The 25,813-nt window shown below is 42.9% G+C and overlaps 1 protein-coding gene and 2 long non-coding RNA genes across 4 annotated transcripts in view; 1 reads left to right on the forward strand and 2 right to left on the reverse strand.

Annotated features, from left to right (window-relative positions):
* Window positions 1-14,782, reverse strand: part of LOC139059094 (uncharacterized) — an 86,047-nt gene extending 71,265 nt beyond the window's left edge. The window contains exon 1 of the long non-coding RNA XR_011513898.1: window positions 14,648-14,782. This is a non-coding gene — a long non-coding RNA (uncharacterized lncRNA). The remainder of the gene's footprint in view (window positions 1-14,647) is intronic.
* The window catches only part of LOC139059093 (uncharacterized), a 163,806-nt gene that overhangs the window by 50,520 nt on the left and 87,473 nt on the right, over window positions 1-25,813 (forward strand). The window lies entirely within an intron of this gene.
* The window catches only part of LOC139059099 (uncharacterized), a 49,471-nt gene continuing 44,946 nt past the window's right edge, over window positions 21,289-25,813 (reverse strand). Inside the window, exons 3-4 of the long non-coding RNA XR_011513905.1 lie at window positions 24,336-24,519; window positions 21,289-21,977 (exon numbers count right to left, since the gene is read on the reverse strand). This is a non-coding gene — a long non-coding RNA (uncharacterized lncRNA). The remainder of the gene's footprint in view (window positions 21,978-24,335; window positions 24,520-25,813) is intronic.

Here is a 25,813-nt window from a genome sequence, read left to right on the forward strand (position 1 = left end):
TTCGTTTGCAGGCCCTTCACGGCAATTGCCTTTCTGGACATTAGCGTTCTTTCAGCCCTAGATGACTTTAAAGATGTCGTCGGTCGTCGATATACGATTGCATTCTCGCGTCGTCATCAACTGCAAAATGTTCGTCAGCCGTCGCTCCCGCAGATGCATTACAACAAGAAGCGTACGAATTGATCAATTTCTGGTGCAGGGCAGCAGGCCTACATCTGACGTAGGCATGCTCGTCATATCCATCACTATAGCCCTGCTGTTAACGCTAGCACCTAGCGCACCTTGGTGACATCTGGGGAGGGTAGCGGTCGCACTGCTAGGTGGAATTTGTTTTAAAGCAACAAACCGGCCGTCGGAGAGGCATAAATTTCTTCATGGCACAGATAAATTCGTTGTAGTAGCCTTAGTTGTGGAGGGGTTAACAGCGTATATGAAATGTAGGAATACGGCAGCGACATAATCAGTCATTCGTTATGCAGCTCATTTCGTTGTGGAAGTGTTCGCTGTAGAGGCGTTCTACTGTAGAGGCGCCTTTTCTAGCAACCTACGCTTGTATGCATATAACTTGCCATTTTGTGTGTCCCAATGAGCTAAAAGAAAGCATTAATACAACTATCGCCTCTCTCTTCCGGCATGCGCATGGCATTAAAGAGGCAGAAAATTACTTGTATGTGGTAATTCATAGCATTTTGTTTATAATCCCTACGTGGTTATCGCTTCCTGGCTTTGGGAATTTAATCTATTGCACCTACTTCTAATAGAACTTTTATCTCTTAGCGTATGAACCTCATAAACATGCAACAGACGAGTCATTTGTGAAACACCAGCAATAAGTTTTCGCAAGATTGGCATGCATACGCTTGTGTAATTTCTGCCCTTCGATTGTGTCCTAAGAACAGTGATTGCAAAAAAAAAAGGCGTTTCGTGGTAGCTAACCTCCGCTTTGCAGCGACAAATGATAGCTTTGCAAAAGTACGCGCAGAACGCCTCGTTTTATTAAGTTCTTTAAGTAAGTGAGGACCAGACGGAACGCGTTCAACTCGTGAGGCGAGACCCACCGCCTCGCCTGCGTTATCTGTTTTTTTATAGTGTGTAGTTTCAAACTACGCAGCGAGAAACCTGATCCACGGCGCCAGCATCCAATTGAAATGCGAGAAGGGTCGTCGGCTCGAAAAAATATTTGCTCCCGGTGGTGGGTTTCTCTGCTCAGCGTATCAGTAGACCGGCCTAAGACGATAGTGGCATGCAGCAGGAGGACGCTATCTGGGTTATCTTGAATTCCTCCTCCTCACTTTGATTCGTTCCTGCCTACCGTGCGCCGATGTGCTTATATAGCGTCAGGCGAAAGTAAGCGCAATTTGGCGACTTCACACTCCTCCTAGACTCGGGTCCTTCGGCAACGGCGGTTACGCACTGTGAGAAATTACCATCAACCTAATCGTTCATATGCCTCCAGACCTTTCATGAAGGCAGCAAAGAAGGTTATGTAAACACGCAGTAAGCAAAACAGCAGTGGATGAGGGCATGCAAGTATGGAATGCTTTCACTTCAAGTGTGACCTTCGTAAGCGTTGGCCAGCTTTCGACCAGTAAAAACCCCTCAATTATCAGTTGAAAAATTCTATACTATATAAAGCTTCCGATGTAAATTCGAAATGCGCAAACATGCTGTTTTCTTGTGGAGCATTTTGACCTCGAGCATTTTTTTTACGTACATTTTTTCTTACGTGATCTATGATGGGAGAAAACAAGCTTTGCCATATTCAGGAAACAAACTGATTTTGTCATATTTCGTGTCTCTGTGCATCTAACTGTCGGTTAATTCGGCCTCATGAGCACGCTGCTATATGCGAGCCGTCTGGTCAGCTCAGGGTAGAGTGACCGCATGGAAAGGCGTTGGTCTCAGGTTCAATGCCCCCGCATCAGTACCAATATTTTTTTTTTTCAACTGCGAAGCTTCTCTTTCTTTTTCTGAAAAATTCGTATGGGTTTCTTTTGTAGCTTCGTGGCCTACAGTCAGGCGTATGACAACTTTTCGTTTCAAGGACCTTGCTCCACCTTGCGGGCTTGCGCAGAACTGATGTGCCAGGAAACAACGTAAATTGTGTGACGAAATAGAGGAAAATAAGTTTAAACGAACTTGGAGCGCAAGTCTAAAGGAGCAAACAAGTAATGAAATCCCCAATAAATTGGATGTGTTTTCACGAAACATATGCGGCTTTTAGGTCATTAGTGCGTTTAGTATAAAAAGTGACTGCGCTAGTAAAAGAAATAGTTTCGCTTTGATGACAGCGAAATAATAACCGTCGCCACACCAGTTCAAGCTTAATGTAAGATTTTGAGTTATACAGCTGTATAGTTCCACAACTACAACTAAAGAAATGTATATGTAACTTAGTACGATGAATAACGAACACTTGTGCTTAAAAAAGAAGCTTTGTTCACCAAGTCGTAAACGTTTGATTGTAAAATAAAGGCACTTTCAGCGCTAATCCTAAAAAAGTTTATTACTTGAGTAACACGAGTAAAAAAAACCTTATAAAAATGAAATTAAAGATATAAAATCGTGAGTTTTTTTTTATTTGCCAAAACCACGTTATGATTACAAGGCACGCCGTAGTGGAAGTCTCCGGATTAATTTTGAACATTTGGGGTTCTCGAATGTGCGCCAATACATCTGAGTGCCGGAGCGTTCTTTTGCATTTCACCTCCATCGAAATGCAGCCGCCGCCACCGCTACCGAGTCGATGGGGGCGAAATGCGAAAAAACCCGTGTACTTAGATTTGGGTGCACGGTAAAGAACCCCAGTTGGTCGAAATTTCCGCAGTCCTCCACTACGGCGTGCCTCATAATCAGAAAGTGGTTTTGGCACGGAAAACCCCATAATATAATTTATTTTTTTTAACCGCTACCGCGATTGAATCCACGGCGATACTATACGCTTGCAACCACGAGCTCGGCAGCGCAACCCCTTAACCACTAGGTTACTGTAAAGATGGATGTGTTTCTTTTTTTGTTTCTTATAAAAAAATATCACTAATGAATAAATAAAACCTGCGTAAATTACAAGGCAGCGAGATAAAGAGAAGTAAGGATAGGAGAAAGTGATGAAAAAAATGATTAATGGTTTCCAGCGCCATCATAGGAAATCTTAGCACGCGCATTAAATACAAAGAAATGCAAAACATATATAATAAGGCGTGATAATTTTAACACGCACGTCCCTAATTTCCAGGCGACATCTAAACGAATGGAAATGCCGTACGGCGGAAAACAATCGGCACATATTCTTGTTTTTCTGACATCTGTGTTGCAATTTTACACGACGTTGGGGATTTTCATCACTTGTAGTTGCATTCATTCTTTTTTATTCATTTTTCTGAGCACACACATTTTTTGGATAACTACGCCATGCCACTTATTCATGAGTACCGTGCTTATCAGGTAGCGCAATCGATAAAGCACGCAGTCAGTGAGTACTCTTGGAGCCGCGTTGTCACACTAAGCATAGGGCAGCGTCTCCATTCTCAACTGTGGCGTGGGGAAGTCATGAATATGATAAGCTCAGAATATCAGTTCTGATATGATAAGCAAAGCAGAAGTCAAGGCTCAGAGATAGAAGGCTTTGCTTTATCAATCTAGTGTTTTTGCGCTTCTATCCAACTTGAATATTACACGAACAATAAAGGTTTGAGCAAATAGTTTTCCCTGCTATCGTCCACTAAAAGGCTGCTCGAGATCTCGTGGAGTACACTCTTCCTTGCGTAATTATTCACGCAACGATACACGAGAAAAAGCAAGTTTTCGGTGTTTCTGATGAGGAGATACTAATGATTGTATAAATCCGAGTGATACGATCACGTATCGCTTGGTGTGGCGTGATTTTGCGGATTTGGGATGGCGGGTATGCGCGGCGTACATTATAAGGTTGACTGGGCTCAATGCCAACTGAATTCGTTAAGCAATCGCTTCGGCTCTTTAGACATGCGTTTCAGTCACGGCATTGATTGGACGTGCTGATGCCATGCCATAGTTATGCGGGAAGGGAGTGCCACGTGGTTGATTTTAATATGTCTATCTTTCCATGCCCGTAGAGCCTTTGTCAAATATTTCAAAGGAGTGTGACGGGCCATGCATGACGCATGACCACTTGTGAGCACATCGTATAATTTTCTGAGCTTCAACGCATGGGATATTGAGAGGAATGGTGTCGCTTACTTGGCTGAGCCTCAGAGCCAGCAGGCTTGCCTGCGGAAGTCCCGCAACAGAACTTCCTGACAAATATCACTGGTGCAGTCGTGCCTAAGCTGTCGCAAAGAGTCCGTAGACTAACATCCGACTCGCCGCTATGTTGCCGTTCAACCTCAAAGTTAGTATGTAAGAAGCGACAAAGCATGATTTAGTTACTCTAAATTGCCTTATTAATTGTTGAGCTCGCGATACACTCAATAAATAGTGGTTGCTTCAGGTTCCCTCGCACGAAAGTTGCAGCCAGCTGGAGACATATAAGCGGAAAGACGATTAAAGTGTAAACTGGTGCGCGCTCTTTCTTCTTCGACTCAGTATATATAGGAAGAACACAAGGAAGAAAAAACACAGATAGTAAATTAGTTTGACTTGTGTCAGATAAGAAAGATGTAAATGCGTAACAGAGTAGCTGCTCGGGCTAGTTTATGACAAATTATTTCTTTGGTGAAATGCCTTACTTAGCGCGCATTTCATACGGAAGGAAAGAAAGCGAGAGGAAGCACTCCATCCTGTCGTCTTCTTTCCTTTCGCCTTCTTTAGTTTCGTATATGCATTGTGGTCTAAATAAGGCTTTCCCTCGAAGGAATAACGTAAAAGTTTTTACTATTGAAGGTACTACATTACTCCTTCCTACTAGGCTAATACCAGACTGTATATGTACTGCGGAAATGTAAATGTACTGCGTTCTTGTACGCCATGGAAAGTACCACACAGTTGAAACTAACACGGGATCCCGTTTAATAAAACGCTAATAATAATTCAGCTAATAAAGATAGTGCAGTGCTACCTATACTCTCGAAGTTGTTAGCAGCGCGAACAGTTTGCACGGTGAACAACATACCAACAACATCTTGTGGCGTAAAAGATGCGAAACCACGTGGCGAAACAACAGGACAGGAAACGGGTCGTTTCTTTACGTCGTTTCGCAACTTTTCTGCCATAAGAAGTACGAAGCAAGTTGCCCAGCAATGAGTAGTGGAGGTAAGGGTTCTGTCAGAGGCAAACAAATGTTATGAATTGGAAGCTTTGTTAATCCGGACCAAAGTGAATCCCCTTCCAAGTCCGTCAGACTTCCCAGAAGTCCCTATATATTTATGCACGGCAACACGAAATTTTTTCGGGAAAAAAATATTGCTGTTCTAAACGCGTGATGTTGTTAATTGTGTGCTACAGTCATAAGAAGATATCTGCATGATCTATAAAAAATAAGTTTTTTCTTTTCGAAACGTGGAAGCGATAGACGAAGCTTGCACGGCAAATAAGAAACGAAACAAAAAATACAACTGTGTTTAAAGCTTTGCAAGAGCATAGCGAAGCACGTTATGGGCTATAACACGTTGCGTTACGGGGCGAACAAGGGATTCAACACGAAGCCTACGTATTCTTGCGCGTGAATGTTACAGCTGCTGCTCAGCGAAAAGCAGCTGGCATCTCATCCATACCCCACTAACCACGTTGAATGCGACAGCAGCTTGAACGATTTACGTAGGAAAATAGTGGGTCGTTATGGTTATATGTTGGAGCCCTTATTAGATGGCCGTAATATCGCCTTTAGAGAAGAAAAGAAAAAGAGCAAAAGGTCAAAGCTGGAGCACTTAGCGGATGCAGCATATCGTTGGCAGAATGGCTAAATACGTTGAACGCGTAAAATTGCTTTTTTAAGGAAACGATGTAAGTTCCTCAAGACCTCGTGCTCTTTTTGGGACTTATTCGTAAGCTCAACGGGAAATTACCCCCAGCCGTCATGATGGACCGTATTCCGTGTAGATCTTCGTTGCGTTGAAACCGGCACCACATCTGAATAGGAGCTCGAGATGGTGTTTTCTCGGCTTTCATGTTCCCTCGCTAGCATTTTTACTTCAGAAGCTTGAGCAAGCCAGAGCATGTTGTATGACAAAGTTATTTTCTCTCTCTTTCTCTCATTTGTAACCTCATGGTCACTCTACAGTTTAGGAGTGAAACGCATCTCCCTGCAGCTGCACGAACGTGCCTGTAGCTTTCTGTATGGTCATCCAGTTAAAAACCAGGTGCCAGGCGCACTATACGTTTGCACGCTGCCATATCCACCACGTACTGACACACGTGGCAATTCACTACAAACGTCTGAGCGACTTAGTATTAAGTTGCATTAGTGCTTGTGATATATGCGTATCGGTCACCGGCGTAGACATGGCAAGCTGAGACTTCGGTCAGTGCTCACAAGATGGCGGGGGGTAAAAAGGAAGCCGTAACCGTAGAACCCGAGAAAACCTCGGAACTTCGCACCAGTTATGTCAGGCAGCTGGCCGCCGGACATCCCGTCATAAAAGTTACGCCTAATGCATTAGCATCTACACTCAAATTCGGTCAATACCCCGGCCAAGTCATATATTGACACTCGGAAATGGCGCTGAGTAACATCACCAACGTTTTCATTTTTTTTTTTAGAGTAACTGCCGGAAATGCAGAGTCATCGTGTCGAGGAAACCAGCTCTGCCGTAACAAAGCATCTATTTTCGCACAGAGGCGTCTCTCCACGCCTACGTAACTGTTTTCTCTCGGACAGCTCTACTTATTTTTTTTTTCTCGCGAGTTCTACTTCCGCTCGGAAATGCAGTTATGGTTTGAGGACGTGACAAACCCTTCTTTTTTTTTAGTCTTTGTCTACAGGCGTGAGCGCTGTTGAATAGATCAACAGCGCGTCATCTACAGCAGCAGCAGCTACGCTGGTTTCGCTGGCACTGCAGGGCCTTGATTTACGCCGGCCTCTCTCATTGGTTGCCAGGTGCTCCCGACGACCAGTTACCAGCGCCGATCCTGTCCCTTAACGACGTCACTGGCCAGCAATACTCCAGCGGGACTCGACACAGCAGATCGTAAAGCGCGCTGCGACAATTTTTCGCGTTATTTCCAGCCTCGAAGTCTGGCTTTACCTTTCTTTGCTTTTTTATCCGTTATGCAACTAGAGCAAGGAAGGGCTGACGCATGTATGCAAGGTTCATAGACTAAGAGGGTTCTTTGGCCCAAGCTCGTTGTTTGGGTTATGACTCGTGAGCGGCACACCCGTTGTTCGGGGGCGTCGCGATCAGGTTTTAGCGCCCGCTTGACAGATACTAAAAGGTTCTATATTCGTAAGAGCGCATGCAGCTGGAAGATATACGTTCATCCTAGGTGACTGCTGCCATGTTTGTGACAGGAACAAAGGAGACGTTCCTGTTTTTCCGACAAAGGATTCGCAGCAGAAAAAATTGTTGTGACTTATTTTACATGCGACCTGAGCAGCCCTTGTAGGTGACAAGAATACACCGTTTATATATGGAGGCCCACATCTGTCAACGGGTGCATTGAAATGGCTTTCTTTTTGCCTTGTAGTGCCTCGAACACAAAGAAGATGAATGCGTGGTATGGCATCCGGGGTTTAAAATTAACTTTTTTTTCTGGTTCCTAAAGGAGGTATCACTTGGCCAATTCTTTTTTTTTTATGCTATATAGATATAATCTCTTCGGGCCAACTGTCAGTAATATCACCGTAATCTACGCTATAGGCAACTTGAGAATGAACGCATTTTCTGTAAAATTATAAAATTATATTACTTCGTCGGCCCCGAAAGAAGTCTTTCGGTGTAGCATCTTTTTTTTTTTTATTGAGATGAAATTTTAGGAGAGGTTGGCGCCATTATGGTGGCACCGGCTACTCCTTGTCACTTGGCAAAGGAAAACAAGTTTGCGTAAAAAGGGTGAATAGCGACACGAAAGATGGCACTCAGTAGAACACTAAGTAGAACACTGGATGAATAAAAAATATACAGTCCAACAGTATATGAGTCGCAAAGTTCAGTGCATAAGTCCAGTCCACGTACGCATATATAAAGTCAGATATTTAGAACAGTCAGAACACTCAACACATGTAATGCACTGCAAGTACAGAACAGAATTATACATATTGCATAAAAGTTGCGATCGCCTCATAAACCAATTATGAATCACGAACAACGTTTATGTTACTCATTTAGCGCATTCGGATCATCTGATGCCTAATATTTTCCCAAAATGTTGGTCTCCTCTAAAAACTTTTTCAGAGCAAGAAGCGCTCTTTTTTGAAGGCCCGCAGTTGGCCATGGGCCAAGTATTTTTTTTAGAGTGAAAGGTCTTCGGTCTAATATCAACAAATTTGCTTGCAAATCCCTTCTTTGTGGATTGTATTTAGTGCACTCGAGGAGAAGGTGATGCACATCTTCGTCTGTATGGCCACAAGAACACTGTGGACTAGAGACACGTTTTATCCTGTACAGGAAGTGTTTAGTGAATGCAGTACCAAGACGCAGGCGGTGTACCAATGTTTCAAATTTTCTGTTGTCTCCTAGATTTCCCGGCATTGTTAAGTTTATACATGGGTCTATGAAGTATAACTCAGAGTTTTTAGTTTGCTGATCAAACCAGGTAGTTTTGCTGAGGCGACAAGAAATCTGTCTCAGGAGCAGACGGACTTCACTACGCAATGGAGGAAGATTGGTTGTCTCCACGTTATTGTGCGCCCGATTCGCAGCTGCGTCCGCTGCAGTATTTCCAGGAATATTGCAGTGCCCAGGTATCCACTGGAATGCAATTACGTGGTTCAGTGCGCTTGCTTTTGTAAGTTCTTTGAGTGTCTCATACAATAGCAAAGTGTTCAAAGAATTTTTCTTATTGCTCTGTAGTAATGTGAGAGCGGCTTGCGAATCGCTAAAGATAACCCATTTTTGCGAATGTTCTTTTGATGCTATGAACCGCAAAGCACACAGGATTGCAAACAGTTCTGCCACGGTGGAAGATGTCTCTCGGGATAATTTAAATGTTTGCTCTAGCGCTAAATGTGGAATGACGAATGCTGAAGTCGAGGAATTTTTATGAAACGAACCATCTGTATAAACGTGTATGTACTGGGGATATAAGGAGTAAATTTGGAAGAGTGCCAGTTGTTGGGCGGCTACTATCAACATGTCTCTCTTAGATATAATCCCGTCAACCGATAATTCTATTTTAGGACATGTTAACATCCAGGGAGGGTAACAAACATCCACTTTGCATATTTCAAACCTTGGTAATAATGCTTTATGTTCTCGAATAACATCGCGAATTTTGCTTTTGTTTCTTTCGGTAAGCGCGAGGTTTAATGGATGATTCTCGTGTTGGGTTAAGATGCGATAAATATGTCGGCATGTTTCAACCGTTCGTATGACTGGAAATGGTGGGTGATGAGCTTCAGCAATTACTAAAGAACTCGAGGTAGCCTGCGGAACCCCAAGACACACTCGCAGTCCTCTTGCCAGTAAACGTTGAAGGCGTTCCTCAGAAGATTGCAATAAACCATGGAGAATAGGAGCCGAGTAAGCAATCTTTTGTTTTATGAGTGCGTTATGAACTTGTAGTAGCGAAGAGACTGATCCCCCCCATGTTGTACCTGCGAGTCGCCGAAGTACGTTTATTACTGCATTGGTCTGCTTTTCAATTGCGCGGATGTGTGAAGCCCATGTTAGCTGGCGGTCAAGAATAATTCCAAGAAATTTATGCTCTTTCACGCACATCAAAGTTTGTCCATTAAGCGTAAGTTGGAAATTATTCAGCTGTCGTCTAGTAAAAGGAAGTACGGCTGTCTTTGCGTATGAAAGACTCATGCCTCTTTCTTTTAAAAAGGTGTCGATAATGTCAAGTCCCTCTTGCAGCGTTGTTTGAATGTCTTGTATATGAGATCCAGAGGCCCATATGCAGATGTCATCTGCGTACAGCGAATACTGTAGACCAGACGGGAGCTTTAGTGGCAAGGCTGCCATGACGCAGTTGAATAAAAACGGACTGAGAACACTGCCCTGCGGAGCGCCCTGTGTGATGCTGTGATAATTACTCGCGCCTTCGATTGTTTCCATAAATATTTTTCTGTCTTTCAAGAAATTTGATACCCATCGTAGTGCTCGACCGTGTAGGCCAAGCTCTAACATACCAGCAAGGATGTGTATGTGACTTACAGTGTCGAATGCTCTTTGAATGTCTAAAAATACTGCTACTGTCACATTTCCGCAACTTCGTTCATGTTCGACGCATGTGGCAATGTCTAATACTGAATCCATTGTACACTGATTTTGTCGAAAACCGGTCATGTAATTGGAAAACATATTTGTGTGTTCACACCACCACTGCAGTCGACAGTCTATCATCTTCTCCATTAGTTTGGAAAAACAGCTTGTGAGGCTGACGGGTCGGTAGGAGTCAAGACTAAGGGGAGTCTTTCCTGGTTTTAGTACTGGAGTTACCCGGGCTAATTTCCATGAATCTGGCAGAGTCTCTCTTATCCAGATGTCATTAAATATCTCCAAAAGAGCCATTCTTCCTACAGGACCTAGGTTCTTTAACATCGTATACGTGACACCATCTGGGCCTGCGGTTGTCTTTGTACGGCATGACGAAAGAGCACATGTCAATTCATTTAGACTAAACTCACAGTCAAGTTGAGGATGTTGGGACATAACGCACGCACGAACTTTCTGTTCTGCTAGTGTTATCGAACTTGTAAATTGTAGGCAAGTGAACGGAATTCCTGGTCTGGATATAAGCTGGCAGAATTCGTCAGCAACAGATGTTTCCGGAGTGCTTCGAGCTACGGCAAGGGCTCGGAAGGGATGACTCTGGGCAACTGGACCAGTAAAAGATCGGACAACTGACCATATTCTGGGAACTGGAGTAAACGGAGACAACGACGCGCAGTATTCTCGCCATCTTCTCGTTCCTAATTTTTGTCAGCGTCTGCGTGACGTTGACCGAACTTTCTGTGCCATCTTGTAGTCATCCAGCTTTCCACTGCGGCGGTAAGCCCGTTCTGCTCGTCTTCTAATTGCTCTTAGATATTCATATTCCCCGTCGACTGCAGCGTATTCATTTGGAACAGTGACTTGCTTTGTGCAGATCTCGTAAGTCTCACACAAGATATTTGCAAAACTTTGAAAGCTTGGATTTTCGCCCAATGAGTTACTCAAGTGGTGACGAAAACTTTGCCAATTAGTATATTTTGAGTAGCGCCGGGTCCCCTCCATCCGTATGAGGCGATGTTTTACCAGGATCGGAAAATGATCACTACCGTGCGTTTCTATGTCCGTTGACCATTCAACGCCATCAAGAAGGTCTTGTGAGCAGAGCGTGACGTCTATACAGCTTGAGTAACGAAACCCCCGCAAGAACGTTGGAGAGTTGTCATTTGACACGATAAGATTACTTTTTTCTGCGGCAGACTCTATTATGCTTCCACGGGAATCGTTATATTCACTGCCCCAGATGACGTTATGTGCGTTGAAGTCCCCACAAACCAGCACATGTGAGTTCAGGATATGTGCCACAGCTTTCTGCGTATTGAAAACGTACGCATTAAATTAAGCCAGAAGTTATGTTGTGAAGATATATTTATATTCGTTAAGGGCAAAGTGTAAATATGCCGTGCCCGAATACGAACAAATAGCGGCAATGAAAACCGTGCACGAAATGAGGAGGCATTGCATTGCCAACAGTAACAGTAAATGCTTAGATCAAGGTCATCGCTATCTTGCCACCTATTGTTTGTTTTGTTATCGTTTATAGATAAAATGGTAGAAAATCAAAATTAATAACAAAAGGAAACAAATTCGAAAGAACTGTCTCCTTGGTACTTGTTTTCAATGTTATAACATGTTTGTATGCTTAAAGAAATGAAGTTTCATACGCATAATATTTTTGAGGCTACACTACTTGGCGTGCCATAACTCAGTTCCTTTAAATCATGTGCAGGTTGCGGCAAACTATAGTGTGGAAATAATTTCAGCGCTTAGGTACTGACTTGCTTTAGTTACGATGTGCAAAACAGTATGATAATAATTTTGTTTCTTTCTCTCTCTCCATCGTGTAAAGTGGTGTGGCCGAAGCCGGTCGCATCCAATCTCTTAGCAAGGCATGTAGTTAACTAACATAAATCAGTTACACACCCTGAGCTGCCCTACTTGACATGAGCTTTCGGTATAATATCTTACAAAGTGTTCCCGGTGGTTCCTTGCAATCCCGACGGCTTAACGAGGAGGAGACAACGTGCTATATTAGCCGTAGATAAAACAGCTTCAGCTTTATATGAGTGCACCAGCATTAACGCGTTGAAATCGTAAAGTAAGTTATACAACCCTCTTGATACCGAGCAGAGACAACCACTTTGTTTCACCTAAATTCTCAGCCTGAATGTTTGGTTCTAACGATGGTTCGCGCTGCGTACTATTATCACGGCAGCCTTCGGAAGATGCTCATTACATGTTAATTTTCACATTTTTACGCACGATGAAATTAAATGGTAAACGCAGCTCTTACTTCGGTCGATGCAAGGCCTAAGAAAACGTATAGACAAAAAAAAAATGAAGTGGCATCACCCACTATTTTATAAATTACCATGGAAGAATGCGAACGTGCGTACAGTTATGAGGGTTACGGAAATGAAAGTGTATACTTTCAATCTTCTCTAACGTCGCTTGGGTAAGCAGAAAATTGTAATTGATCTTCCCGCCAAAATTACTGCTCGCGTGTTTCTAGTGCAACCAAAGACTCAGCAGTAACTTTCGCAGTCTTCAGCAATGCTCCATAATCATTCAGCATTCTCAGGAGAATAATTGTGCCATCCATGCTCTTTGATTATGACCAGCCGCGGTGGATCTAGAGACCATCGCGTTCTGCTGCTCGACATGAGGTCGGGGGTTCGATTCGTGACTGCCACTAATGCACTGCGAACGGAGCGGAATGCAAGAAGCGATTGTGTACCTTAGTTTAGGTGCACAATAAAAGGCCTCAGGTTACTGCAAATTAATTCGAAGCCTTGTACTATACTGCATTCCTTCTTAGACTACTGCGACGCTTCGATGCCTCTAACACCGTATAGTTTTCTACAATAGAGCTCACTGATATTGAAGTAAGCAAAGGAAGGCTTCTTGGCAATACATCAAGTATAGAAAGACAATGAAATACCTACTCCGCAAGTTTGGAGGAACATATTTTGAAACTGGTGTTGCTCTGATCATAATCACTGAGCGTACATTCAGCCCCAATACTTTATGGACCGCGGTATCCCAGAAAACGTTGAATTTCAGAGCACTTTGTGGCTGTTAATGCGGCATTTCGTTCGCATTCTCTGTACTATACTCCGTTATACCGCACCATAGGATTGACTGGGACTTCTACGCATGTTTGTGCGATCTTTTCCCTCTCGCCTTATGCATTGTCGCGTATTGTCGCAGTATTAACCTATAGACAAAATGTGTTTGCGCAGTCTTAAATGATCCTGCTCAATATATTTTCTCTGTGTACCTCCCACAAAAGCCGGGTGAGATGAACGAACATGCCCACCTTGTTTAACAAAACTGGCATTTTTCTTTGCTTCTCTTTTCAGCATCATAACGGCGGACTTGACGTCAATTAGGCAAACCTTATATTTTTCGCGTACAATTGGGAAGTATGCTCCTAATGCGACGTAAATTAGTATAAAACAAAGTAGGAAGCATATACTTTCGGAGCGAATCGAACTGCAATGATTTACTTTCACATCGTTCAGTTACTACCAATCCCCCAGAAATTTGTAAAGTATAGCACACAAAAACTCGAAGAAAAAAAAGCTTGCTTATTTATGTTGTCTCTTTACGGTACTCGCAGGGTAATCGCAACTTTTTCCACGAATCATTGCTTAATTTTAAATGGTAAAAAAACGTCTAATTTTCGGCACGAATGTTATGCACGGCATCTCCCGATTTCTGCTGGCATTTTTTTTTTTTTTTACACTTCATAACAACCCTTGTCATCGAAATGCGTGTTCTAAGGTGTCTGATTTATTCTACACATTATATGGTTGCAAATCACGGCTTGTAGATTGGGTAACACAAATTAGATGTGGCAGCACCTGGGATACCACGCACATAATTTCTAAGACAAGCGCTCACTGTATATTTGACGCTTTTGAGACCCTTGGCAGCTGCCGTGTAAAAGGATAAGCAAGACAATGACACGTGATAATATGTCCTAATATATTTATGCTCTTATTCATGCAGGCCTGAGATATATTGTGCTCTAGGTCGCGTTTCTATATAAAATAAAAGGGGTTAAGTACACAAAAAAAGTATTTCGAGCTTTATGGAAACAAAACGCTAATACAGGTTCTTTGCACACTAAGCAAATGGGAGCGCGCTCCTTCTTTTCGGGAAATTTGAATAACAGCTTTAAGCGACCTGGACATGCTATAATCACATCACCCTACCGAACTAAAGAAAAAAGAACGCGATATTGATCGGCTATATTTAGTGACGCCCAGTCATATCGACCCACTCATTCATATGCATGAACCATACCTTCGCAAGTATATTCGATATAAAATTAGGGATAAAATTAGAATAGTCACCTGATCAACCCAAAATCCATTAGTGCCGGATTTCAGCTGGATACTCTCTGCTATATCCGGGGATCCCACATCACTGGAACTTGACTGGATCTTCTACGCGTGTGAGTTTTGTGAGCACTGTTCACTAAGGTGGCACACTGTTTTCTGACGGAAGGGGCAGCTCCGGAAGTGGGTCACTAGTTGATTAGTGCGAGAAAAAAAAATATACATGCTCGAGAAAGAACCAGAAAAAGAAGGCATCTTCTCTGAATATGCTTCTAGCGCCGAGAAGAGTGCTGAGTACTCCCTACACGTCGGCTTTTCATTGATTCCAGGAGAGGGTGTTTAAGAGGGCCATAATGTCACGAGGTCAGGTTGTCTCAGCTCTTTTTTTGAAGCGCTCTGAAGTAAGCGTATTCCAAGTCGTGGAAGAAAAATAAACTTTGAAATAACCGAAGTAGAACAAAAAAGAAAAAAAAACAAATACAGCACTATAGTCGAAGAGAGACGTCATAAAGAGAGCCGTATAACTGTCGGCAATTAAACAGGCGCCGCCCTGTGCGGCGTCCGAGCGTCAAAGAGGAAGACACCTTCTTTCTTTTCTCTATATTTATTTTATCCATTCGTGAGTATTCTCGCGCTTGTCTCATGTTCTCGCCTCGCTATGAGCTGCCTTCTTTTTGCCGGCCGGCTTGCTGGTTGGTCGGTCGGCGCGCTGACACGACGACTCTCGGCAAGAAATGTCCCCGAAAGTCGTCGGGGTCGAGCAATTAACCGGATCGTAAAGCGTGTGTGTTCTGCCAATCCCGAGTCGCGTCTCTGTCCGTTCTGCGGCCTCGGCGCGACTTGTCAGAAGCGCGCGAATGCGCTTGCAGAGGCGCTTTCTCTCTCGTTTCTTTTTTTTTTCCTTTTCTCCTTTCTACGCCAGCTCCAATGTGCCGCGCGGGTGCTGACTCCGCCGTCAGGTAATAACCAAAGCGCGCGCACCGGTGACGGGCTCTCAACGACCAGCGTCAGAGAGATTCACAAAAGGTCGCGAGCCTACGTGCGGACAGAGTATGTATACGTTTGGCCCGCGGAGCTTCTCTTTCGGCCCGATCGCGAGTTCGGTTTTGCGTGTAGAGTGTGTGAACCTCGGCGATTCGTCTGTACATACAAGCGGTCCGGAAAACTGCGTGTGGAGCTGGGATAAGGGTGAGTCGTCATATAGTTTGATTACGTTGAATGACAGACGTGGCGCTGTGACGTACTGGTTTAGCTTTGCGGGAGGCTGCAAAATGTAACTGCCCTGTACCGAAGCTTTCCATCACTTGGCGCATATCTTATCCCTAAACAATAATCGTCATCTATCTTGCCTGCATTTCCCTTCTTAAACGCGACTCCTCAGGTGCTTGCAGATCAAGAGCGGCGTGTGCTTATCGGCGTGGCATGGCCTTCTTCAAAGGAATGTATACATTAATTAAATTTTGCAGTTTCTTTCAGCGAAAATCACGATCTCGTTATAAGGCACGCCGTATTGGAGGGCCCAGTAATAAATTTGACTAGGTTGGGTTCTTTAACGTGCACATAATGCATGGTACACAGGTGTCTTTGCATAATAGGGGAGTATAGCGAGCACTGATTGCTCATGAGGAAGTGTACGCAGACGGTCAGACAATTATGGTTTAGGGGAGAGGTAAGCCTCAGAGGGTGCAAACATTTCTTAGAGTATAGGATATGCACTGGAATGCTGTGGTATATTATAGACAAGCCTAGAGAGTTGCCGAAGTGTTACGGCATTCAATACAGAATGGCAGTCGGCTCTCAAGGCATTTTATCGCTTTAAGGGCATGCTCCTCAGCATAATCTCCGACGTGTTCACAAGAAAGATGTTGTAACTTAAATGACCAATCGCATATTTAGCTACTGATAGTTTCAGAAAGAACCACTATACCGCATGTTTCGTTATGTTTCTGTAATATTTGCAGTGAGCTTCTCGTTATGCATTTTTTTTTCATTTCGATGCTTAATAAATTTCATAGTCGCAGCAATGACGCCGACAGTTGTTACAACTGACAGAGTACTCGAAAAAAATGATTAAAAAAATACGCAAGTTCAAAAGCTAAGCAAAAGCTAAACCGAAGGTTCGCAATGATAAAATTTTTGTAAAACGCTTTTTATCTAAGAAAAAGCGTTGTTCATTCATGAACTGATATTGCTGTCTAAGCCATAAGATTGATATGAGCATTGAAATGATAAAATTGGATTTCGAGCTCTGTTTACTAGCTACGCTTTGTCCGTGCTTCATTTTCTTGGCAGAGAAAATTAAAACGTATTTGCTTGCGACAGCGATGTGCAGTTTTTCCACGCAGAGCCTTTATGTGTAATAGTGCTCCGGCTCGACGATTTGTTACTTATGCAAACGCCACCGGGCAATGGTGATTTTCTTGACATTTTGCTGGCTTTCATGCTCATGACTTCCAATGTGTTTGACATCCAATGCACTGTTTTCGCATTGTCTTGTAGCCAGCTAACCATGTGTGCAAGCTCCATTATCAACAAGACGACAGTAGGGACACTCAAGAATCCGTTGGCACACTATAAAAACGGTATTTTTTTAGTCAACCCGAAATTACGCTTCAAGTGATCCTGAAACAGAATAATTTTTTGAAGAGAAGTCTGTACGCGAAGTTTGTAACTCAGGCGTTCGATTGAACATCTAGTGCAGAAAGCTTTGGCTATACCATATAATTCAAGACTATATATAGCCAAGCACGCATTATATGAATTTCTGCGCATGCGGCAGTTTTTTTCTTCACCAGATTACCACTGTTAACGAGTTACCACTCGGCGCAGGACGCACCTGTACTGAAACCGAAATTTCTTGAACGTTGTCAACGATTATATATCGACAAAGCCTTGTCCAGTGTGACTGCGTGTGTGAAGCGAATACTATTAAGTGCATTCTCGAATGTACGCGAGGACCAATGATATGACTCTTTAATGCATGGTGATATATGTACAAATAGCGGCTGGACTTCACTTGTGAATTTAGATCGTATACGACCGAGGAACCGAGGACTCTTTCCACTATCGTTGTCATTTGAGCGTTGTTTGCGTTTATGGGTGCCAAAAGCTGGAGTTAAATTCGTAACTTGTAATTTTAGCAGCGTTTGACTCTTTACCGTCGAAATAACGTGACACCAGTGTCGGTTTACGGCTTTTTCCACATTTTTCGGAATAATTTGTTAAGGCTGCAGTACTTGGTGCACAGAATTTGTTTTTTCTATTCTTTATTTTTGCCTTCGTGGTGTAACACAGCACAAGTGTCGCGGACATCTGCAAACAATCGTTCGCACACACCTACGCACATGGACCCGGCGGGTCGCGCAGATCCGTGCCTAACGCCAGCTGTGAGGTAAAGTTAGGTATCGCGTTGCTACAGCCACAACAACAAGCTTTGTCGTATATATAGAAGCTTACGAAAGCAATGATTTGAGTGTTTTGCGTTATGGCAAGAGACATACAGACAGTTTTTGATGGATGACAAAGTGGCAAGCTTGGTACTAACATTCACAATATTCACTTTATTTTTGCTTTTTTTTTGCGCAGGTGCATAGTAATGCAAAGGTGTTTTAGCATCCCAACACACCACCACCCTCGTTCCCTCCTTCACTCTCGCAGCAACTCTGCAATTTCAATGAAGCTTGCCCGGCAGGGAAACGCTTGCGAAAGGCAAAGAGACAAAGCGACTCGCCAGAGGTGTCAAGTCACGGATTTAAACGAATACCACGTGGGTATACGCTTTGAATTACGCCTTTGCGGGGCGTCATGTTTACGTAATGGACGCTTCGTCTATGAAGGACAAAATGCGCACAGACGAACCTGACACAATTGCGTTGGGGAGATCAGGTATGCATTTCTGGGAAGACGTGAGAAATGTTTAGAACAGAACTGAAGCCTAGTAACTGCATTAACTAAGAAATTGGCTAGGATTATATGGTGTTACTGTTACGTGCGGTGCTTTAGAATTGACTATGGTCACGAGCACAAAAGCCACCAACATGTCAAGAAAGTCACCTTTGCCCGGAAGCGTTTGCATAGGTAACAAATAGTAGAGGCGGAGCACTATAGGTAACATGATACAGAGTGAAAATAATGGTAAATAGAATGTAAAATATTGCAAAGACATTTATCGCAACGTTTGTATCCTTCTAAAACATTCTGCTTGCAAGAACTGTGTGCTCGCTTGGGGCCAAAGTTTCGTAACAATGCTAACGAAATAGCGTTATTTTCATCGTTTCACCGTTATAATTGCCCATAGTGGAAAACATATGGCTCGCTACTATTACCGAAATTCAAGTTTTGTCTGTTTTTTCAAACCGGAAATGTAAGAGCTGTATTTCTTCTACACAATTTCTCATGAGTTGTAAGAGCGATCGCCCTACGCACACGCTTAACCCTGTGCATATATTTCGTCTCATGATCAACGCCCCGGTTAGGCTGTTGCACACTTTCTGAAAGGTGTGAAATATCACCAAAGTACGTTAACACCAATAAAGACCTCAACAAAAGCTCCAACTAGCCAGTTGCTTGGTTTATTTCTTACGTCCGGAAATAAATACTCTACAAGAAACACTGTTGGCTTTCGCAAACTATGCCATGCATTCATGATTAGCGAGTGTCGCGTGTATTGGGTACGCAGTCTATTACAAGAAAATAATATAAAAATAATGCAGTTCGTTTGACATTCCTTAGAGAGAGAGAGAGAGAAAATAATGCAGAGAAAGGCAGGGAGGTTAACCAGAAGTAGTTCCGGTTGGCTACCCTGCGCAGGGGGAAGGGTGAAGAGTGATAAAAAGAGAAACAGAGTAGAAGGGGGAGATAGAAAGGGAGACATTCCTTAGTTGCCTATATAACGTCATGCGTACAGTATACTGGCTGCAATTTATTAAGCCAGCGGAAACAAAAATGAAGATGGTACCTTTTAGAGGGTCTGACTAAATACTTTGATTATGAGGATACGGCTTGCTACCCTTGCTACACTTTGTTTCGATTATTACTATCCTGAGATACCTACCGGTGCCTGATAATTAATGGTGGTACCTTAGCAAGAACACAATCTACATGTGCAGTCTTACTATTACATAACAGTGTTCTAGTTCTCTCTTTCCTGCACTCAAAAAACAGGTAATGTGATCCCACGGAAGTACATACTTCCAACCTGTATTGATTTTTGTCCTGGATATATATGTTTGCCTTAATACGATAAAATTTAGTATAACGCTATAAGTATTTTAACCCAACCTTTGATATTTGGAAAACTTGGAAATGCCGTCAGCTTAGGAAAAGGACGCAGGTCACGTGACATACACATGTCCTGCCTCCCTGGACAATTAAAAATTACCTTTACCAAGCATGCTCTAAAATATTTGAATGAAATATATCCTCGGGTGTAAGGAATGCTTAATGCCCTCCACTAGGTTTCTATGATCTGTGACAAAACCCAGAACTCACGTTTTTCTACTCGCCAAGGCCATAGAGTATCTCACAGAAATGCGTGCACTCCCAAGAGGCTTTCAATAGTCGTCTCCTCAAATAGGTCAAATAGCTTATCTGTAAAAGTATCAACTCAGCACCACTGCTATCGAATTTGTATGCTAAACTAGGAGGGCTGTGATATAACAGAAAGGTATGCTCTACTACACACGTCTCTAATAAAATTATGCACTCTTCCTGTCTACATTGACACATTTCAATGAGAATACGCAGGACAGAATGATTATTTTTTTTTTCATGAGACATACAGCTAGGGCATTTTTTTGCAAATGTACAATACTATATGCTCCTAATGCAATTTTGGCTGTATTTTCAAGCAGCCCCAAGGTGTATTGTTTTTGACAAGTAGACGGACACACGAAAGCGCCTTCGGTTGTCTGTCTCCTCCTTTGTAGAAAACGTTGCAGATTGGCTGCGCTTGAAAACACTGCCATAATGAACCATCTATAGTCTGTATACTTTTCGGTTTTCCAATATAATATCACTCTGCTTTCAGCAGGAACGCTTACGGAATCACTGTCTGATCCAATTGCTTCAGACTCCGCGCTATGTAAGCACACCGCTTACCATCCCAGCTAAGCTCGCCCCATAGTTTATCAATACCAAGTAAGCGCTTCTTGATGCTGCTGTAGGTGCGGTCATTACAGTCACTACCTTTCAAGGTTTTCATACAAAGTTCCTGTAGACAAAAATCATCCTCATCTATTTGTGCTTACTGCCGGATGAAATCCTCTGCCTCATCTTCAACCCCTAACTTCCGTAAGCTGACTCAATCGTGCGCAAGTTTCCTAATCTTATCGCGGCACCTTCATGCATGTGCAGGGTGGAGGGATCTGCCACTCGACATATCGAGCAGGATTCGAAGGACGACAACACATTGTCCTTTTGCGACGAAATTTCGGCGCAGGATAGCCATCACGCACAGCCCAATTAAGGAATGAAGCACACCAGTTACTTTTTCAATCAATTGTATCACGCTGGTGCCTCTAGCGACTTCACTGTGAAAATGTTATATTATGAGTGACTCATATATACCTGCAATGACAAAATCCAACCTAAACGACAAAATAAACTTGAAATCAATATAAAAGTGTCTTCTACACTTGCGCCCGCGAAGCGCATTGTTTACATAATTATGAGACTGAATACTGAAAGATGAAATTGTGCAAATTTCGCTTTCCCGAAGTTGTCGAATGCGAGACATTATAGTTTATTTCCTTTCTTCTACATTCTCGTTTTAGGTTGGTTCATTGCTACTAATTCATGGTGCTGTTTAACAGTAGATAGGTGGCTCATAATGCTGTATGATCTTTTTAATAAGCTTTCTTATTGGACAGCACAAAGCTGCTGCATGTGGTTTAGGGAAGTGGAAGTGTGTAGCAGACCATTCGCGGTAGCTTCAAGGTGTATTGGTAGAGGCCCACCAGCTTTATACCAGATTAGGTGTATGTTCACGCAATGAACTATTTAAGGGTCGACAAAAGACAATAATAAGAAATACCGGAGCTAATCTTCGCTCCGGCTTGTTTTTCTTGTGTGGAGTCTTAACTGGCGCATTAAGGATCGTAGAATCATTTATTCGCCTTCCATTACGTGTTTTTCTGTGTCGGCGCACCTCACGGAGTGCAGTAAATTGCGCTCACTTTCGACAATCAATGTTTTTTATTTGTGTTTACCTTCGTGACATTGTGGTGGCCTTGTTGCCGAAATGAACGGGAACGCCGCTTGAGCTCTTGATCCGAAGTTCTTTTTGTTCTGTGGCAACGTCATATTGCCGGCGTTTACTTTTCAGGGTGAAGCTGCTTCTCCAACCCTGCGACAACGTAAAGAAAACAGCGTTAAGTTAGATCAGCCGGCAGAAGGATATAGCAGGATAATCAAAACGCCTTCCTGCATTTGCAGAGTTGAGAACTAATAAACACGTGCCGATTACCTAGGTACTGCTGTACTAGTACAGGGAGCCCGATGGCTGCTATATCATAGTTGCTCTTGCCGTTTAAGGATATATATATATATATATATATATATATATATATATATATATATATATATATATATATATATATATATATATGAGAATAAAACGAAGAGATGTAGTGATCCTGTAATAGTGACGACTACTCGTTTTCGCATACCTGAAACAACAACATCGGCAAAATATATGTAGTTAGAAAATGAAAATAAACCACGTTATAGGGTCAGAAATTTACAGTATAGAGTCCTATATACCCACGAACATATAAATATAAAAGGCCAACGCAAGTCGCACCACAATGAGCTAGTAAATGAAGTCACAAACACTCACAAGCGGCCATGATGTAGACTGTGATGAGCATATAAAGAGATGAGAATACACAGGATGCGAAAGAGTATGACACCTAATATAGAAGCGCTAATAATTACAAATAATAGAAGAAAATTGTTGTTACATCGTCTGAATATTAGGCACGATATCTAGCACTTGTTAAGTATGTCTGTGTCTTCGCAAAAACGTACGAGTGCGTTCAATGCTTTTCGCTGTGCTATATTCGATGGCCATGGGCCTAGCAATTTTGTGAGTGAGAAAGGTCGGTGAGAATCAATGGAGTGATTCTAGCTGCCGTCTTTGCACCGCGTATATGGGGCATCCGAGAAGTAAATCTATAGATGGCGAACATACTCGTCGTCGTGGCCACAGGAGCAAGCTGAGGAGGAAGCCTGTTTTATGCAATTTATAAAATGTTTGGAGTTATGCTGTCCCAAGGCGCAGTCGATGAATTAGTGCATCGGTACTTCGATATACAAATTTCGAAAAGACAGTACTTGCTTGTTGCATTATGTTTTAATTTCTGCTTTGCTGCTTTGCTGCAGAGATTTGCCTATAACACGATCTAACTCCTTTATTTAAAAATGAAATGTTTTGGGGCTGAATTCACAAAGCTTTTCGTTCGTGAGTGATATTTTCCGTTGACTGGATGCTTTCGCTGATATTATCTACAGCGCCAGGATTGGCTGAAACTTTTTCTGGTGAACAATTCAAGCGCAAGAACCTTTTGCGAATATGAGCCCTGTTTTTTTTTTTTCATTCATATGTTACTACAATGTATTTTTATGTATTTCTCCTTGGGAACTGCCTGCTTCTCATTGCCACAATGTCCAGTGTATTATGCTTGCTATGCTTAGTTTGACACCACCGAATTCTGATTTGATCACGGGAAATGTAACGGAAAGTCCATAATAGCGTGTTTGAAACGCTAAAGCGGGTTTTGAATGGTGCAGAGCTCAGCATCTAAACTACTAAATAATTAATTATTCTATTAAATAAAGTTTTGCTCGAAAAACTTCCATTGTTCCTCTTCATGCGAATGTACTATCCAAGCATTAAATAAAAGTGAAAAAGTTGTTCCATTCTTTCTTAATGTCAAATGTGTTTGGACTGTGCGGTGTCGTTACTGGATCGGGGACTCTTTGTACTTGCTATTAAGTTATCAAATATATATCCTACGCAATTGTGACGGGTTTCTGCCATGCCTGGCACTCGTTGTTTAGGAATTAGGAATATGATCACTAATAAATGTAAAACTAAGAGCTGAATTGCGTGTGAAACGGCAAAATTAGGCGGGACCCATTTCTTCAGTTATCTTGGTTTGAGGAATTTTGGCCTAAAACTTTCTGATTGCACACATGATGCATAGAATGTTTGTCCTTCAAAAAGCTCGTGGAGACGTGTTTAATATGAGCTGCTCCATGTGCTGCAGTGGTAGAGCTTACATTCCTCGTTATCCAAACTCGGACGCTATAAAATGCCATCTCAACCTTTTCGTTTATTGCCTTTTGCAAAAGAAAAAGAGAAAGAAAAGGGAAGAAGGAAATTCAATGGTTCCAGTGGCTTGACTGAAAACATATTTAGTCAAATTCAACGGAAGTGCGACGAAATCGCCAAAAATCACCCAGCGCTGTCGCTATCAGCGCACACGTGACTAACCAGAATGCGGGCTCTACATGGACAAAACCTAAGGGTATAAGCTTACTGCTAGGGCGATAAAGCTGGCTAATTCATGCAGGACGCAGCAAACGACAAGAACAACGAAAGCAAATGTAGTGAAATCTTCGCTTCTCTGTCCGTGATATAGGGTGCTTGCGGTCGGGAATTAATTAAAGATACGAGATGGTTATCTTCTGAGCACTGCACCTGTAAGATGGCTGCCAAGTTCCTGTCCGTTGCGCAGGATGTACATGGGTGGTCGGAGAGCATTGATTTACGGAGGCCGGTTGGGTTTCTTTTTTCTCTTTCATTCTTTCTGGTCCAACAGTTGCAGCACGGTCCCCCGATCGCCATGGGTCGTTGGCTTTCGAGGAATCATCTGCAAGTCGTCCTGTGCACATGCAATAGAGAAACCAGATATGCGAAGTTCAGTTGCACGGCTCGGGAGTACAAGGATCTAGCGCCAAGTGGCGCCTGTCTATATTAGCCCCATACACGGGAACCTGAATATCACAGCTCGTAAAGAAATAACCGAAACCCAAATTTGTTCTCAGGGCCGACAATCTCAAATACTGTGGAAATTTAACGCCGCATTATCTCAGAACGAAAATTGGGACCTGCCAAACCACGAAGCCCTTACACTTATAAGTGTGTTATCTTCATTTTGTAGGAACAATTCGTTCACCGTCCACGTAAGAAATGCGACTTGAAGGCAGGAGATGGCCGTGCATTTACTGCTAGAAGCTCTACTAGATAAATATAATTGGTTTGTGCTCGAAATTCAGATAATACATGTTCTTTTGTAAATGTTCGAATAATGTTACGGAAGCCAGCGAAAATATTTAATTCGACGCATTTTATTCTTAAGTAGCAATGGCCGTCCCAGAGCGTACGTGCAAACAGCCATTTCATGTGTGCTATAGCCCAACAAGTTATCTTCACTGCTGAACTCTAGACGGAAACTGAATATCAATGTAAACCTATTGTCGCCTGAATAAAAATGCATCAATTCGTTATTTTCAGGAGCAAATTATTCAAGGTACATGGCCGTCATGAAACAGCATACATACAACCAACTCGAGTCATGCAGAACCATTTTCTGAATATTCACTCTGGTTATGTCAATTTATTTGTTGCTGTATGCAGAGCGGCTGTTCTCGCTAGCTTTTTTTTTGTGTGTGTATGTGTTATCAAGCACTATCAACACTTCTGAGCACCAGTTTTTATATGGCAGTGGTGCAAAAGCTGTTATGGTTGAAGTTTTCAAGGCACGTGCGTCTGGGGTACAGAAACAAACGCGCGTGTAAAGGTGGGCGCAGCTTCACCAGAAGCAGAATATCCCGTTTAGCCGCGTTATTTCTTAGACATGGTTCAACACACACCCACAAAAAGAAATCTGACCCTGCTGGCCTTCCTGACTCATCGAACGTGGCAGGCCAGTTGGTCATCGCTGCGAAGTCAGCTCAAAGACAATGGTCCGCGACCGCTATCAACCGCTGTCGTCCCTCCGTGGATTTACGATCCCAGATCGCGTATATCCGTTGCCCGACGCCCGATCCGCGGGCCTCTACTTCTTCTTCATCAACGGGCGACCATTTATTTTTCGTGCCTCCGCACCCACTGCGGGATGACCGAAGCAAAAAGGAGCACCAAGGATTCGGCGCCCTCGTAGGCACAGACGCCGA

Source organism: Dermacentor albipictus, chromosome 4 (genome assembly GCF_038994185.2).
Source record: "Dermacentor albipictus isolate Rhodes 1998 colony chromosome 4, USDA_Dalb.pri_finalv2, whole genome shotgun sequence".
NCBI lineage: Eukaryota > Metazoa > Arthropoda > Arachnida > Ixodida > Ixodidae > Dermacentor > Dermacentor albipictus.